This window comes from Ahaetulla prasina, chromosome 7, assembly GCF_028640845.1.
Source record: "Ahaetulla prasina isolate Xishuangbanna chromosome 7, ASM2864084v1, whole genome shotgun sequence".
NCBI lineage: Eukaryota > Metazoa > Chordata > Lepidosauria > Squamata > Colubridae > Ahaetulla > Ahaetulla prasina.
In genome coordinates this window covers 93,467,895-93,485,269 of record NC_080545.1, presented here as the reverse complement: position 1 = coordinate 93,485,269, position 17,375 = coordinate 93,467,895, and the positions used below count along the sequence as shown (strand labels likewise).

At 41.1% G+C, this 17,375-nt stretch overlaps 1 protein-coding gene across 20 annotated transcripts in view; it reads left to right on the top strand.

Annotated features, from left to right (window-relative positions):
* The window catches only part of CELF2 (CUGBP Elav-like family member 2), an 823,343-nt gene that overhangs the window by 589,139 nt on the left and 216,829 nt on the right, over nucleotides 1-17,375 (top strand). The gene's annotated exons all lie outside the window — the stretch shown is intronic.

Below are 17,375 nucleotides of genomic sequence, written 5' to 3'. Positions count from 1 at the left end.
GAAGTAATATGCAAATATTGGCAAAGTGCCTTCTGGGAGGGAAGGAGTGTAATGTATTACTGTAAGTTTTGGCGGGAGTTTTAGGCGGGAAATATCTCGTTCCTGATTGGTTGCAGCCTCAGGCTGAAGTGTATATAAGGAGAGGTTTTTCTCCAGAGTTTTGCTGGGTCACACTATATTAAAGAGCTGTTGTCACTAACCTGGTCTCCTGCCTCGTCAATACCCGAACATAACACATAGCATATTGGTTGTCTTGGCTAAAGTACTGATGGAATCTTGGCCATCAAGCCAAGATTCTTGTTGACCAAATAGCCACACAGAAGAAGGTGGCTCGGGGGAACCACCTCCAAGGAGGATTTTCCCAAAATGAAAGAAGGAAGTAGCTCAGGGAATCTTGCCTTGGGAAATAGCATAGGATTGGTGCTCTGCGATCATCTAATCCTCCAGTTTCAAGAAGCCTTGAAGATCTTACCCAATCTTCTCAGCCTGGTTGCCTCTGCAGTTCCATTGAGCTCTGAGAACAGTGTGGAACTCCGTACTAGAATAGTTTCCAAACTTTATTAAGGACAATCCATGTAATTTGTGGCTTCATAATTTCAGGCTTGTCACAATGGTGTCTGGTTTCACATATGAAAATATTCCACATCCATGTGGAAGAAGGCCACTATAATCATTAGGCTCCAAAACAAAGAAACAAACACTAAGACTCTTCTAAGTAATTTCCCCTATGGAGCCTCATCTATTGATAGAAATCTTGTCAAACTAAAACAAACTACTAGCATCATTAAAGATATATCTGAGAACTTCTAGGGAAGTGCTGCCTTGACCCTTCTCACAACCAAAATATCTAAACTTTGCTGTCTCTTATTTCTCTGGCATGCAACCCAGAGGTGGGTTTCAGCAGGTTTTGATCAGATCTGGAGAACCGGTAGCAGAAATTATGAGTAGTTCAGAGAACCGGTAAATACCATCTCTGACTGGCCCCGCCCCTGTCTACTCTCTGCCTCCCAAGTCCCAGCTGATCAGGAGGAAATGGGGATTTTGCAGTAACCTTCCCCTGGAATGGGGTGGGAATGGAGATTTTGCAATATCCTTCCCCTGGAGTGGGGTGGGAATGGAGAGTTTACAGTATCCTTCCTCTGCCACACCCACCAAGCCACGCCCACTAAGCCATGCCACAACCCACCAAGCCACACCCACAAAACCAGTAGTAAAAATATTTGAAACCTACCACTGATGTAACCCTTCCCTCCTGGGAATCCAGACTACGTTCCACTACACTGTTCAACTTCTCTAAATGGTGGCACTGCAGACCAGAAAAACTAGATACAAGAACAGTTTTTTCCCAAATGCCATCACTCTGCTAAACAAATAATTCCCTCAACTCTGTCAAACTATTTACTAAATCTGCAATACTATTAATCTTCTCATCGTTCCCATCACCCATCTCCTTCCACTTATGACTGTATGACTGTAACCTTGTAAGCTTGTATCCTTACAATTTATATTGATATTGATTGTTTCCTGATTGCTTATTTGTAGCCTATGACTATCGTTAAGTGTTGTATCATTAAGTGTTAAATTTGTACCCTATGACTATCATTAAGTGTTGTAAGGGTTGTACCTTGATGAAGGTATCTTTTCTTTTATGTACACTGAGAGCATATGCACTGAGACAAATTCCTTGTGTGTCCAATCACAATTGGCTAATAAAAAAAAATTCTATTCTAATTCTATTCCAAATATTTTGGCACTGTAGTTCCAAAATATCTACAACGCTACTTGGAAGAAGGTCACCCTGCTTATAGTTCAGCAATGTTTGAAGTGCCAAAAGTTAGGCCCACAATTTCCTCAATAACTCATTATTATTTAGTTACTGTCCCAAAAAAATAATAATAATAATGCTAATAAAATAAATACTTCCATTAATGTTCATAGAGGAGAGGACCTGTCTGTCTTGGCATAATTTTAAAATAATTTTGATGGAGGAGAATCCACCAGAAACTTTGGCTGACAGGTACGCTGGCATCCCTACTTGGCATAACTCAAAAATTAATTTGCCCATCACCCTAGCATAATGCAGTGTGTTTTACTGGCAGACCCAAAGTTACAATTCGGTCGAGTCTCCGAGAGCCACGATCCTCATCATGCAGTCGTTTCCAATCTGCTAATATTTTATGTGAACTGGCACTGTATGTTGTATATCATTTATCTTCCTAATCCTTGTTCCACATTGCCTCCCACTCGAGGCCAAAAACGTTACAGCTGGCCTCACAAGTGGGTGGAAAAATAGTCTTATTATTAACTGAAGTTGAACACATAATGGGCTTTTTATGTCTTCATTCACTTCATGCAGTCAGGCTAAATACTTTTATGGATGACAAAGACATCTGTCTGTCCGTCTGTCCAGAAGAAAGGGGAAAAAAATCCATTCTCCACCACGTTTACCCAAGTAGAGGTGGTCCCCGATTTACAACAGGTTCATTTAGTGACCGTTCAAAGTTAAAGGTAAAGGTTCCCCTTGCACATATGTGCTAGTCATTCCTGACTCTAGGGGGCGGTGCTCATCTCCGTTTCAAAGCCGAAGAGCCAGCGCTGTCCGAAGACGTCTCCGTGGTCATGTGGCCGGCATGACTCAACGCCAAAGGCGCACGGAACGCTATTACCTTCCCACCAAAGGTGGTCCCTATTTTTCTACTTGCATTTTTTTTATGTGCATTCGAACTGCTAGGTTGGCAGAAGCTGGGACAAGTAACGGGAGCTCACCCCGTTACACGGCAGCACTAGGGATTCGAACCGCTGAGCTGCCGACCTTTCAATCGACAAGCTCAGCGTCTTAGCCACTGAGCCACCGCATCATTGAAAAAAAAAAAGGGACTTAACGATCATTTTTCACACTTTACGACCGTTGCAGCATCCCCGTGGTCATGTGATCCAAATTCAGATGCTGGACAACTGACTCATATTTATGACGGTTGCAGGGTCTCATGGGGGGGGGCAGGGGGGCAGGCCATGCGATCCCCTTTTGTGACCTTCTGACAAGCAAAGTCAATGGAAGAAGCCATTCATGGTACTGACTGAACAACTGCAGTGATTGCCTTAACAGCTGTGACAAAAAAAAGCTTGCGAAATTGGGCAAAACTCACTTAGCTGCTGTTTTGCTTAGCAACATAAATTTTGGGCTCAACCAAGGTCATAAGTCAAGGACTACCTGTAGATCCTTGCTAAAGAAAATTTTCATTTGGGGAGGGGACGTTATTCTGGGTCTTACCCTGTACCTTAATTGTCATCTTCTGTTAGATGTCCATAGTCTTTGGAAATTATAATCCCTCATCATATATAATATATATAATATATTGTATATAATCCATATAATATATATCATTATATACGATTATGTCAAATACGAATATTATACATTGGAGTATATGTATAGGATTATAGGATTATATACAATATATTATATATATTATATATTGTATATAACCCATTGCCTTATATATAATCAGTGTTTTAAGCTTTTGGCTGTATCAATTCCAGAATGCTTATCAAAGAGATTATGTAAATATGTCTCTTGGTGTAGGAGAAGGATAGGCAGAGCTCGTAGGCAGAGTCAAGTAAGTAATAAGCCTGGAGTTGTTATTTTGCCACAAGCAACATAAGTCCAACCCCTCTTGAATGCTGGCCAAGGAATTCTGAGAGCTGAAGTCCACAAGTCTTCAAGTTGCCAAGATTGGACACCCCAGATAGATAGATAGATAGATAGATAGATAGATAGATAGATAGATAGATAGATAGGTAGGTAGGTAGGTAGGTAGGTAGGTAGGTAGGTAGGTAGGTAGGTAGGTAGGTAGGTAGGTAGGTAGGTAGATTGATTGATTGATTCTTTATTGGCCAAGTGTGATTGAAAACACAAGGAATTTGCCATTGGAGCATATGCACTCAGTTTACATAAAAAGAAAAGATACATTCGTCAAGAATCATAAGATACAACACTTAATCTTGATTTAGATATTCCAAATTATATATATATATATTTAATTTGAATTTATCTCCCGCCCTTCTCCGAAGACTCAGGGCGGCTTACACTGTGCTAAGCAATAGTCTTCATCCATTTGTATATTATATACAAAGTCAACTTTTATTGCCCCCAACAATCTGGGTCCTCATTTTACCTACCTTATAAAGGATGGAAGGCTGAGTCAACCTTGGGCCTGGTGGGACTTGAACTTGCAGTAATTGCAGCAGCTGTGTTAATAACAGACAGTCTTAGTCTCCTGAGCCACCCGAGAACCATATGCTGGTTCATGGAAACTAAAACATAAGAAGAATGGTTGCAAGATTTGGATTTGGATAGTCTAGAGAAAAGAAGGACTCGAGGAGACATGACAGCTATATTCTAGTATTTGAGAAGCTGCCACAAAGAAGAGGGGATTCATTTATTTTCCCAAGCACCAGAGGAAAGGACAAGAAACAGCGGATCGAAACGAATCAAGGAGAGAAACAACCTGGAATTATGGAGAAACTTCCTGACAGTGAGAACAATTAACCCATGGAACAGCTTGCCTTCTGATGTTGTGGATGCTTCATCATTGGAGGTTTTAAGAAAAGACCGGACAGTCACTCGTCTGAAATACTATAGGATCTCCTGCTTGAGTAGGGGGCTGGACTAGAAGACCTCCGAGGTCCCTTTCCAACTCTGTTCTGGTTAAATTCTGCTTAAATGGTGCTGGCAATCGGAATTCTTATTTCACCTCAGGCTGTTTTAGTAGATAGGAAACCTTATTGGGAGCCAGGATCTTCAGTCCCAAACCACGAAGAGCTTTCAAAAGTGGCCTGGAAATGTATCAGGAGCCTGTGGAGCTTTTCTGAATCCTGGTAAGATTAATTTCTTACAAACGATCAACACGCTAGCTAATCTCTATTGTCTCAAGAGGCACTTTCCCAAGCCGTCTGATCCAGCCTTAAATTCATTCCGATTGTTTTGAGTCTCAGATACTCCAACGTGTCATTCAAGGATACTGATATTACACTGAAAATCCTCGACCCACGACCAGAATTGAGCTCAACATTTTTGTTGCTGAACGAGACAGTTGTTAAATGGGGTTTTTTTGCCCCGTTTTATCACCTTTCTCGCCACAGTCGTTAAGTGAAGCGCTGCGGTGGTTAAGTCAGTAAGACAGTTGCTAAGTGAGTTTGGCTTTCCCCATTGGCTTTGCTTGTCAGAAGGTTGCGAAAGGGAATCACGTGACCCCCACATCACAGCAACCGTCATGATTTGATTGCTTATTTGTTCCCTATGACTATCATTAAGTGTTGTACCTTATGATTCTTGACAAATGTATCTTTTCTTTTATGTATACCGAGAGCATATGCACCAAAGACAAATTCCTTGTGTGTCCAATCACTCTTGGCCAATAAAGAATTCTATCTATCTATCTATCTATCTATCTATCTATCTATCTATCTATCTATCTATCTATCTATCTATCTATCTATCTACATGTGAGTCAGTTGTCAAGTATCCAAATGTAAATTACGTGACCATGGGGATGCAGCAGTGGTCGTAAGTGTGAAAAATGGTCATGAGCCTCAGTGGCGCAGTGGTTAGTGTGCAGTACTGCTGGCTACTTCTGCTGACTGCTGGCTGCCTCCAATTGGGCAGTTCGACTCTCACCAGGCTCAAGGTTGACTCAGCCTTCCATCCTTCCGAGGTGGGTAAAATAAGGACCCAGAGTGTTGGGGGCCACAGGCTGACTCTGTAGACTGCTTAGAAGTGGGCTGTAAAGTGGTATATAAGACTAAGTGCTATTGCTATTTTTCAGTGCCGTGGTAACTTTGAAAAGTCACTAAATAAACTGTTGTAAATCAAGGACTACTGGTAATAGGTGTTCTGTCCCCCCTCGCCTCCGTCCGAGTGATGGCTTAATTAGCCGGCACTATCAGCTCTGGCAGCAAAATAGTGAGCGTTTGCCAAGTGTCTCTGTTATCTCCCTCGATGCCGATGAGTCACCCAGGAACAAACAGTACTTCAGCTCTTAGTTAAGCAGTTAATTTGTCTGCTACGAAGAGGCACAGCAGTGCTTGCTGCCTTTATATCCTGTGGGGTGTGGCTCCATGACTCAGCACTTCCTAGGCCTGCCCCACCCCTGCTTCTGTTGTTCTCTCCTCTCCTGCCTACGAAACCTAGGGTATAGCCAGGCCTGATTGCCATCAGCTGGGTCTGGAGGCGTGGCCTGGGGGGAGAAGAGTCAGGGGACGGAGGCCTCATTATCTCTTCCACCTGGCCTGCCTCTGGCTCCTGGAGCTGATCCAGGGAAGCCGGTGCTCCCGAGGTAAGTCCTGACGGCCCTTCCCCCTCACTTTCCAAGTCCCTTTCTGGCAGGAGGCCCGGTTCGGGGGCGCAGACACAACAATAGGACTCCCTGTAGGAAAGACCTAGTACAACTTTCATGACATCCAATCCGCTGCACTTCAAAGTGCAAGATCCCCTATCCCATCTCCAATGGATGATTATCTAGCCTTCTGTCTGAAAACCTTCACCAAAGGAGAGGAAACCACACTGTTTCCAGAGTGGGCCTGCAGGCCAGACCTAAGCAGATCCAGCCCATGGGCCTTGAGTTTGACACCCCTGGTATAGGGTTGGCCTAGAAGTCCTCCGAGATCCCTTCCAACTCTATTATTCTACGTTCGGAGTCTCTTTCAGCAAACGCAAACAATTATAGCAGAAACCTCTCCATGCTGACATTCCAGTTCCAGGAACAGAGAAGAAACAAATAAGTGGGGAGCCAATTTCTGGCTAATCATGTGAAGCTGTTCTTCATACGAGATTCCCCTTAAGGGACGACAAACCCTAGGCCTGGATCAACTGAACGCCAAGAAAGTCTAATACCCTCCAGGAATTTTAGAGGCTTCTCTGTTGATGCGGCAACTGGAATATTCTGGCAAGCTCGAAAATATGACTGCTAGCGATCCAGCTGGTACCGTGGATTTCTCCAAAACTGAGAAGATAGATATTCAAAGCCATAATATTGACATTTTTATGCTTTGGCAGGGCTTCGTATTTTTTAGATCCAAACAATACAGCGCTTGGAAGACTTAAGGAAAGCCAGGGCCTTTCACGACGAAGTGTGATTTCTGTTCCCTTCACACGTGAAGTGTTAATACCACTTTGTAATGCCTTGAAGGTAAGGCCACACTTGAAATTCAGCATCCAGTTTTGGTCGCCACGATGTAAAAAAAGATGTGGAGACTCTAGAAAGAGTGCAGAGAAGAGCAACCGAGATGATTAGGGGGACTGGAGGCTGAAACATGTAAAGATTAGCTTCTGGAATTGGGTGTGTCTAGTTTAATGACTAGTTAGAGGGATGCAGTGGCTCAGTGGCTGAGACGCTGAGCTTGTCGATCGAAAGGTCGGCAGTTCAGCGGTTCGAATCCCTAGTGGGGGTGAGCTCCCGTTACTTGTCCCAGTTTCTGCCAAACTAGCAGTTCGAAAACACGTAAAAAAGGCAAGTAGAAAAATAGCGACCACCTTTGGTGGGAAGGTAACAGCGTTCCATGCACCTTTGGTATTGAGTCATGCCAGCCACATGACCACAGAGACATCTTCGGATAGCGTTGGCTCTTCGGCTTTGAAATGGAGATGAGCACCGCCCCCTAGAGTCCGGAACAATTAGCACATACGTGCGAGGGGAACCTTTACCTTTGTAGTTTAATGAAGACAAGGATTAAGGGGTGACATGATAGCAATATTCCAATATTTGAAGGGCTGCCATGAAGAAGAGAAGATCAAGCTATTCTCCAAAGCACCTAAAGACAAGACAAGAAGCAATGGATGGAAACTAACGAAGGAGAGAAGCAACCCAGAACTAAGGAGAAATTTCCTGACAGTGAGAACAATTAATCAGGGGAACGGCTTATCTCCAGAAGTTGTGAATGCTCCATCACTAGAAGTTTTGAAGTAGAGATTGGATAACCATCTGTCTGAAATTCTATAGGGTCTCCTGCTTGGGGAGGAAGATGGACTAGAAGACCTCCACTCTGTTATTCTGTTATCTTATCCTTGAAGATACCAAGACATAGGTTGCTTGGTAGCAACTTAAACCCAAGGCATGGAAGTCACCTATGACCTATGTTTTGTTTTGTTTTCAGAATTAAAAGGTCAAGGTAAAGATTCCCCTTGTGGCCAGCATGAATAAACACCAAAGGTGCACGGAACACTGTTACCTTCCCAAAGGTGGTCACTATTTTTCTATTTGCATTTTTTATGAGCTTTCGAACTGCTAGGTTGGCAAGAAGCTGGCACAAGTAACGGGAGCTCACTCTGTTATGCAGCACTAGGGATTTGAAACACTGAACTGCTGATCTTTCGATCAACAAGCTCAGCGTCTTAGCCACTGAGCCACTGTGTGGCTTAGCCATCCTTTAGAATTAGGGGCATCTAATTAGGAAGATTATTAATTATTAATTAGGAAGATTAATTGTCCCAGCTTCTGCCAACCTAGCAGTTTCGAAAGCACGTAAAAATGCAAGTAGAAAAAATAGGGACCACCTTTGGTGGGAAGGTAACAGCGTTCCGTGCGCCTTTGGCGTTGAGTCATGCCGGCCACATGACCACGGAGACGTCTTCAGACAGCACTGGCTCTTCGGCTTTGAAACAGAGATGAGCACCGCCCCCTAGAGTCGGCAACGACTAGCACATATGTGCAAGGGGAACCTTTACCTTTACCTTAATTAGGAAGAGAATTAAGTAGGGGTAGTTTAGTGATCATTCAAAGTTACAAACGCAGTGAAAATAGTGATTTTTGACCATGCCAGCAAAAGTCGTAAAATGGGGCGAAACTCACTTAACAACCGTCTCACTTAGCAATGGAAATTTGGGGCACAATTGTGGTCATAAGTCAAGGACTCTCTGGAATTTGGTTTTGAATTCATGGGCTTAGACACCTTTTCCCTTTATGTGTGAGAGTACATTTAATAACAGGGACTGCAGTGGAATTTCATCCCCAGAGATCAGGGGTGAAATCCAGCAGGTTCTGACAGGTTCTGGAGAACCGATAGCAGAAATTTTGAGCAGTTCGGAGAATCGGCAAATACCTCCTCTGGCTGGCCCCAGAGTGGGGTGGGAATGGAGATTTTGCAGTATCCTTCCTCCAGGAGTGGGGAGGGAATGGGGATTTTGCAATATCCTTCCCCCAGGAGTGGGGAGGGAATGGGGATTTTGCAATATCCTTCCCCCAGGAGTGGGGAGGGAATGGGGATTTTGCAATATCCTTCCCCCAGGAGTGGGGAGGGAATGGGGATTTTGCAATATCCTTCTTCCAGGAGTGGGGAGGGAATGGGAATTTTGCAATATCCTTCCCCCAGGAGTGGGGAGGGAATGGAGATTTTGCAATATCCTTCCCCCAGAAGTGGGTGTGGTAATGGAGATTTTGCAGTATCCTTCCCCTGCCACGCCCACCAAGCCGCACCCACAGAACCGGTAGTAAAAAAAAAATTGGATTTCACCACTGCCACAGATGTATAAATAGGCAACATTAAAGCAATGAAAAAAACAGAGGCCCACATCAGAATGGGTTTCTAAAAAGACAGAAATAACCAGATTAAAAAGCCCGGAAGGATATTTTGAACATCGACCGCATTATATAAACCGTCACGTGGGGCATCCAGTGATATGAGATTGTTGTTGACATTCATAAGTGGCTGGTGACTTTCTGCAAGGCTCAATAGATCTTTAGTTCCATGACAGCGAACGCATCGGGACTAAGCTGGGGCCCGGCTGTTGTGCGTGAAAAGCTTATTTTCTGTTAAGACTGACAAAATCAGAAAAATAATGAGGTGCTCTCATTTGCATAAACTTGCTGGATTGGGGCTTAGGAATCCAATATCTGAAAAGCTTCTCATTACAAAAGTTTGGGGGAAAAATAATTTTAAAAAAAAGATAATAATAGATCCGATACGATTTGTCTCATCAATTTTTCTGAAATGAAAAAGATGGTCTAGAAGCTTCAAGTTAGTTTTGCCATCCGTCCTAGGACTGAATACAGAAAGAAACAGAATGCCAACTATTATTTTTTTGGGGGGTAAAGTTTTTTATTTTTTAAAACACATTAAAACGAAAGACAAAACATACAACATTTATGTAGACATCACTGTTTATCAGCTATTCAAGACAGTCCTTTCCTATTATTAACACATATTTTAATTCTATCTTACTCTACTTTTATTTATCTACCGTTCCTATTTTCTAACCATTCATACCATTTGCTCCAGACCTTTTAATATTCTGTATCCTCTTTCTCTTTAATTTGTTTTGTAAGGGTTTTTGTTTGTTTGCATTTATATCCTGCCCTTCTCCGAAGACTCAGGGCGGCTTACAGTGTGTAAGGCAATAGTCTCATTCTATTTGTATATTTACAAAGTCAACTTATTGCCCCCCCCAACAATCTGGGTCCTCATTTTACCTACCTTATAAAGGATGGAAGGCTGAGTCAACCTTGGGCCTAGTGGGGCTTGAACCTGCAGTAATTGCAAGCAGCTGCTGTTAATAAGAGACTGTCTTACCAGTCTGAGCCACAGAGGCCCTATTATTAGAGTTTGTCCATCTCTGCACATTCTAATATTTTATTAATTAGTTCTTCCTCTGTTGGTGGATTTTCATTCTTCCAATTTTGGGCATAGGCTATACGTGTTGCTGTGAATATATGGAGTATTAAATATTGCGTATCTTTTGTATAATTTTCTGTTGGAATCCCTAATAAAAATTGTTCTGGCTCTCCCTTTATTGGTTTCTGTATTATTTCCTGTAACCACTTTTTAATTTTGGCCCAGAATTGTTTCGCCACTGGGCAGGTCCACCAGAGATGATAATATGTTCCATAATTGTTCTTGCATTTCCTACACTTTGGTGAGTTATTGGGGAACATCTTTTTTTTTTAAATTTGAATTTATATCCCGCCCTTCTCCGAAGACTCAGGGCGGCTTACACAGTGTTAAGCAATAGTTTTCAACCATTTGTATATTTATTTATTTTATTTATTTATTTATTTATTATATACATTATATATTATATACAAAGTCAACTTTTATTGCCCCCAACAATCTGGGTCCTCATTTTACCTACCTTATAAAGGATGGAAGGCTGAGTCAACCTTGGGCCTGGTGGGACTTGAACCTGCAGTAATTGCAAGCAGCTGTATTAATAACAGACAGACTTAGTCTGTTGAGCCACCAGAGGCCCTTTGCAATCTTTGCTATTCTGGCTGGTGGGAGAAGCCATCTATGGAACATTTTCATCTGGTTTTCCTTGTATGCTGTCGATATTGTCAATCTCATGTCTGTTCTCCACATCTTTTCGCACTTCTCTAATTCTATTCTATGGTTAAAGTTTCTTGCCCATGTAACCATGGTATCTTTCACTATTTCTTCTTCCATTTTATACCGTAATAAGAAATTGTATGTTTTACTAATTAATTTTTGGTCCTTCCCATATATTATTTTATCCAATTCATTTTGTTCCAACTGAATCTGATTAGTTTTAGAGTCTTCTAAATATTGTGATCTGATTTGGAGAGATGTCCACCATTTGACTTGTCTATTCAGATCTTGTTCCAATTCTTGTTTTGTTTTTAATTTTCCCAGTTCATTTAATATATCCTTATATCTAATTATTTTAGTCCCATCTATTAAATTTGGATGTATTAGTATTTAAAGGGCATGGGAGGAAATTGGGAGGAAAAATCGTTACAGTCAATAAGCACTTACATTCAGCACATGTTTTTCCAAGGGGAAAAAAAAGTGACGCGAATAGAAATGTCCACTATCTGATAAATCATTTATTATCTATATGCCACAAGAAAGAAGACCCCCCCAAATTTAGGACGATTTCTTGGAAAATAAAGGGAGATTGAGTAGAAAACTCTTGACTTGCCACCATGAATTGTATCATCGGGAAATCAAAAGATGGACCTGATCAGAAATCTTGATACAGAGCGATCTCATAATTATATCTATTCTGAGAATTCTACCCATGGTGGAGAACAAGATTTGGAGGCCGTTATAAAAATGGAAAGTATGGTGTAGTGTTAAAGGCACCAAGCTACAACCTGGGAGTTCTAGTTCGGTCTTAGGAACAAAGATAGCTGGGCCCATCACTTTCTCTAAGTAGAGGAGGAAAGAAGGAAGGAAGGAAGGAAGGAAGGAAGGAAGGAAGGAAGGAAGGAAGGAAGGAAGGAAGGAAGGAAGGAAGGAAGGAAGGAGAGAGAGAGAAAAATGATTCAGAATTTAGAGTCCTTGTTTTTTCTGGCCAACTTTATTTTCATGTTTCCTTCCTTCCTTCCTTCCTTCCTTCCTTCCTTCCTTCCTTCCTTCCTTCCTTCCTCATTTTTCTGAGTACGGCCAGGAGAGGTTTGAGCTGTTGTAATAATACTGTGTAGATTTTATGAGGTAAAAATGTATTTGCTTTTTATTTATTTTTTCTGCATTAAAGCATTTTAACCGCTGGCATGTGTTTTTTTTAAAAAAAATAGGATGCTAAATGTATCGGAACTAAGGTCTGTCACCCAAAATGACAAATCGTTAGACTTCTCTTTGAAAGCTGTTGATTTCTTTTTTTCAAAAAAAAAAAAAAAGAAGAAAGAAAAAAATCGGGGAGGGCCTTTTCAAGTTGCGCAGAAATGAGAATGGTATCTGTTAAATTGTTTTTTAGAAGTAAATGAGATGTGGTGAGCATTGTGTGAATGCAATTAACAGGGACATTTTTAAAATATAAGTAGCAGCTGTAGGTGTGGAAAGAAAGAACTTAAATCTGTTGTTGTTGATGTAATGGGATGGAAGAAGAGCCTTGAGGAACAGAAAGAAGCAGAGGTGAAATCTAATTTTTACTACCGGTTCTGTGGGCGTAGCTTGGTGGGCGTGGTGTGGCTTGATGGGTGTGGCTTGGTGGGCGTGGCAGGGGAAGGGGAAGGATACTGCAAAATCCCCATTCCCTCCCACTCCTGGGGGAAGCACATTGCAAAATCTCCATTCTCACCCCACTCTGGGGCCAGCCAAAGGTGGTATTTGCTAGTTCTCTGAACTGCTCAAAATTTCCGCTACCGGTTCTCCAGAACCTGCTGGATTTCACCCCTGGAAAGAAGGAGCCAGGATAGCAGTCAGAGAAGAGAAATCTGAGTCCCTCAAGCAGGAATGGGGGTAGATTAAGCATCTCAGGGATGCGGTGGCTCAGAGGCTAAGATGCTAAACTTATAGAATAGAATAGAATAGAATAGAATAGAATAGAATAGAATAGAATAGAATAGAATAGAATAGAATAGAATAGAATAGAATTTTTTATTGGCCAAGTGTGATTGGACACAGAAGGAATTTGTCTTGGTGCATATGCTCTCAGTGTACATAAAGAAAAGATACGTTCATCAAGGTACAACATTTACAACACAAACAATGGAAAGGAAGGAAGGGGAAGGGGAGGGAGGCAGAAAGGAAGGGATTGGAGGAAGGAAGGAAGGAAGGAAGGAAGGAAGGAAGGAAGGAAGGAAGGAAGGAAGGAAGGAAGGAAGGAAGGAATATTTAACGCTCCCATTTTAAAAAAAAGAAAGAAATTAAAACACTTAAATGATATGTTGCCATTAGCCACCTGAAGGGAAGGGATGAAACAGCTTAGATTTATTTATTTATTTTTATTTATTTTATTTATTTGTCATAACAATATATACAAGCGTTACATAAAAGGTTATAAATATATGAACGTATATATGAGGAGAAATGAGGTACTAAAAACGTGTATATACATAGGGAAAGAAACAGTAGGACAGGAACGGTAGGCACGTTTGTGCTCTTATGCACGCCCCTTTAGAGTCCTCTTAGGAAAGTGGTGAGGTCAACCGTGGACAGTTTTTGAGTGAAACCTTTGGGGTTATGAGAAGAAACCACAGAGTCAGGTAATGCATTCCAAGTATATACAATTCTGTTACAGAAATCGTGTTTTCTGCAATCTAAACTGGAACGGTTGACATTGAGTTTGAATCTGTTTGTAGCTCTTGTGATATTGTTATTGAAACTAAAAAAGTCATTGACAGGAAGGACATTACAACGGATGATTTTATATGCTAAACCCAGATCCAGTCGAAGGCGAAGTTCCAAGTTTTCTAGACCCAAGATATCAAGTCTGGTGGAATAAGGTATTTTATTAGTTTCAGAGGAATGGAGAATTCTTCTCGTAAAATACCTTTGGACACGCTCAACTGTGTTGATGTCAGATATATGGTAAGGGTTCCAGACAGGAGAGCAGTAATCAAGAATTGGCCTAACAAATGTTTTATATGCTCTGGTCAGTAGCGTGGTGTTTTTTGAAAAGAAGCTACGTAAAATTAAGTTGACAACTCTTAGAGCCTTCTTAGCTATGTAGTTGCAGTGGGCTTTGGAACTTAAATCGTTAGATGTAAAACCCAAGGTCTTTGACAGGCTGGGGGTCATCTGCGAGGCAATGTCCATCAAGCATGTACTTTGTGATTGGGTTCTTTCTTCCAATGTGCAAGACTGAGCATTTACTGGTTGAAATTTGTAGTTGCCAAATTTTAGACCAGGCAGATAGATGATCAAGGTCCTTTTGAATTGTGGATGCATTGTCAGTGGTGTTGAAAAGTTTGACATCATCAGCAAAGAGAACACAGTTACTTGAAATATCAATACAAAGATCATTTATGTATATTATAAAGAGAGTAGGTCCAAGAACGCTGCCTTGAGGAACACCACTCTTGACAGGAACAGGATTTGAAAGAGCATTACCAATTTTAACTATTTGTTGTCTGTTTGACAAAAAAGCAGATATCCAGTGGTGTAAGGGTCCTGAAATGCCATAGGATTTTAATTTTAGGAGAAGTTTATCATGTACTACTGAGTCAAAAGCTTTGCAGAAGTCTATGTATATTGCATCTATTGATTTACCTAGATCAAGATTAGTAGTCCATAGGTTTTTACAGTAGAGAAGTTGTAGATTGCATGATAATTTTTTCCTGAAGCCAAATTGTTTATTTGAGAGAAGGTTGTGCATTTCTAAGTGTAAGGTAATGGATTGGTTGATGATGGATTCCATAACCTTGCAGGCGACGCAACATAGGGAGATAGGTCTATAATTATCAACTAAGCTGGGGTCGCCTTTTTTGAAAACTGGAATGACTGTGGCTAGCGACCAGAGACTGGGAAGGGAACTGGTTCTAAAGGCTATATTAAAGATTATACTTAGGGGTTCTGCTAGATTACTAGAGAGTTTTTTTAAAAAGTAAGCACAAAGACCATCAGGTCCAATGGATAGAGATGGCTTCAATTTACTTAGAGCTTTACCAACATTTTCTTCTGTAAAATCAACAATTGTTAAGTTGTCATGCTCATTGATTGTACAAATTTGGAATGTTGGATGAGTGCCATCACTGTTGACAAAAACTGATGCAAAGAATTTATTAAAGAGGTTTGCTCTAGATTCTTCATCATTGTATTCATTGCCATCAGGATCTTTTTAGAGGTGGCATGCGTCTAGAGTTTTAAGCTTGTTGTTGACAAAATTATAGAAGGCACGATTGAATTTGTGCAGAAGATCCTCTTCTTGCTTGGTGTGGTAATTTGTGCATTCAGTTTTATTTGGTTGCATATAGTTCTGTAGCGTTTTTAAAATTAGCTACATAGCCCTTTTGTTTCTTTTCCAGAGGATCTTTTTAGATTGAAGCTTTTTATTGATATGGGTAGTTTGCTTTTCCTAATCTTGATGGTAGTTAGTGGTACATATAGTTCGATGACTCTGTTGATTTCGAGTAGAAAACTCTATAGTGGTCTTCAGCAGTTATACAGGTTGAGAACAGATTTTGCCAGTCTAGAAATGAAAGATCATTGTTTATAGAGTCATAATTGGCTTTTTGAAGTTGTAAATGGGAATGCTATTGATATGATGGTTTAAGTCACAACGATATTAAGATGGAAGTCAATCATGCAATGATCACTGTTGGAAAAGGGTTCTCTTATTTGTAGTCCATAAATGGTATTGTTATTGTTGCAGAAGATGAGGTCAAGGCAGTTGTTTAGTCTTGTATTATTGGTTACAAGTTGTTCAAGACCTAGGTTAGTAACAGCGTTGTATATTGTTGTGTGGATTGGATCAGTTGTACTTTCGTTAGTTATCCAGTTGATGAGAGGTAAATTTAGGTCACCCAGGAAGATGAGTGGATATGGGCAAGAGGCAGCCCAAGTTAGTAATGAGGTTAAAATATTAGCATGAGTAATATCGTAGTCGGGGGCTCTGTAGCATAGAATGAATCGAAGTGCGGTATTAGATGATAGATCACATACAATAGTTTCAGGAAGAGAAAGTTTGTGGGCAACTTGTATGTTTTTTAGATTAAGTGACTTTTTATAGAAAATAGCCACTCCACCACCTCTTCGGTTTTCACGATCTGAACAGTGAACTTGATATTCTTTGTTTAAAATGATGGAATCAGGGATGGAAGAGATTAGCCATGTTTCGCAAATAAATATAATGTCAAATGTACCACTGTTTAGCAGGAGGATAAATTCAGGTAATTTGTTAAGAATACTTCTTGCATTCATCAATTTACATTTAAAATCTGTAGAAAGAGGTGTTAAAGAGGTAAGAGGCGTGCATACCTAGGCGTGCTACTTGACAGCCTGTGTTCTGCGAACGAGATACAGCATCTTTTGCCATTCAATTAGAGTTCTGAATGCCTTCAAAGCAGTTGCTTGAGAGTCTCCCACGCGACAAATTTAGTAATTTTATTGATTATGTGTCGTGAAGTCATTTTCGACTCCTGGTGGGGACCATATGGGTCGGTTTACCCATGGTGTCCGAGCCCTAACCTGCTCTTTCAGGCCTCCCAACGGTGCTGTCATCACCATTGCAATTTTTCCATCCATCTTGCTGCTAAGTGTCCTCTCCTTCTGTTTCCTCAAAGGAAAGAACACAATGTTAAGTTCCCATCGTGGTCTTCCCATCATTTGGATCAGAGGTCTCCAACCTTGGCAACTTTAAGACTGGTGGACTTCAACTCCCAGAGTTCCTCAGCCAGCTTTGCTCTGGGAGTTGAAGTCCACCAGTCTTAAAGTTGCCAAAGTTGGAGACCCCCGATTTGGATTACAGTTTAATGGTTCAAGTGTTTTGCAATTAGTGCCTCTGGGTATTAGAATAATGTTTCAAATTAACAGCCTTTATTCCTGCCCCTTATCTTCCCCCCTTCCCAAATCACGGTTATTTTTCTTTTCCTTACCTTTCATATTTTATTCTCATAGCAACCCAGCAGATAAGACTGAGAGCAAATCTTAGGGGGGAAAAAATGCTGGATCGAAACTGGAAACCTTGGGCCTCTCTTTGAAAA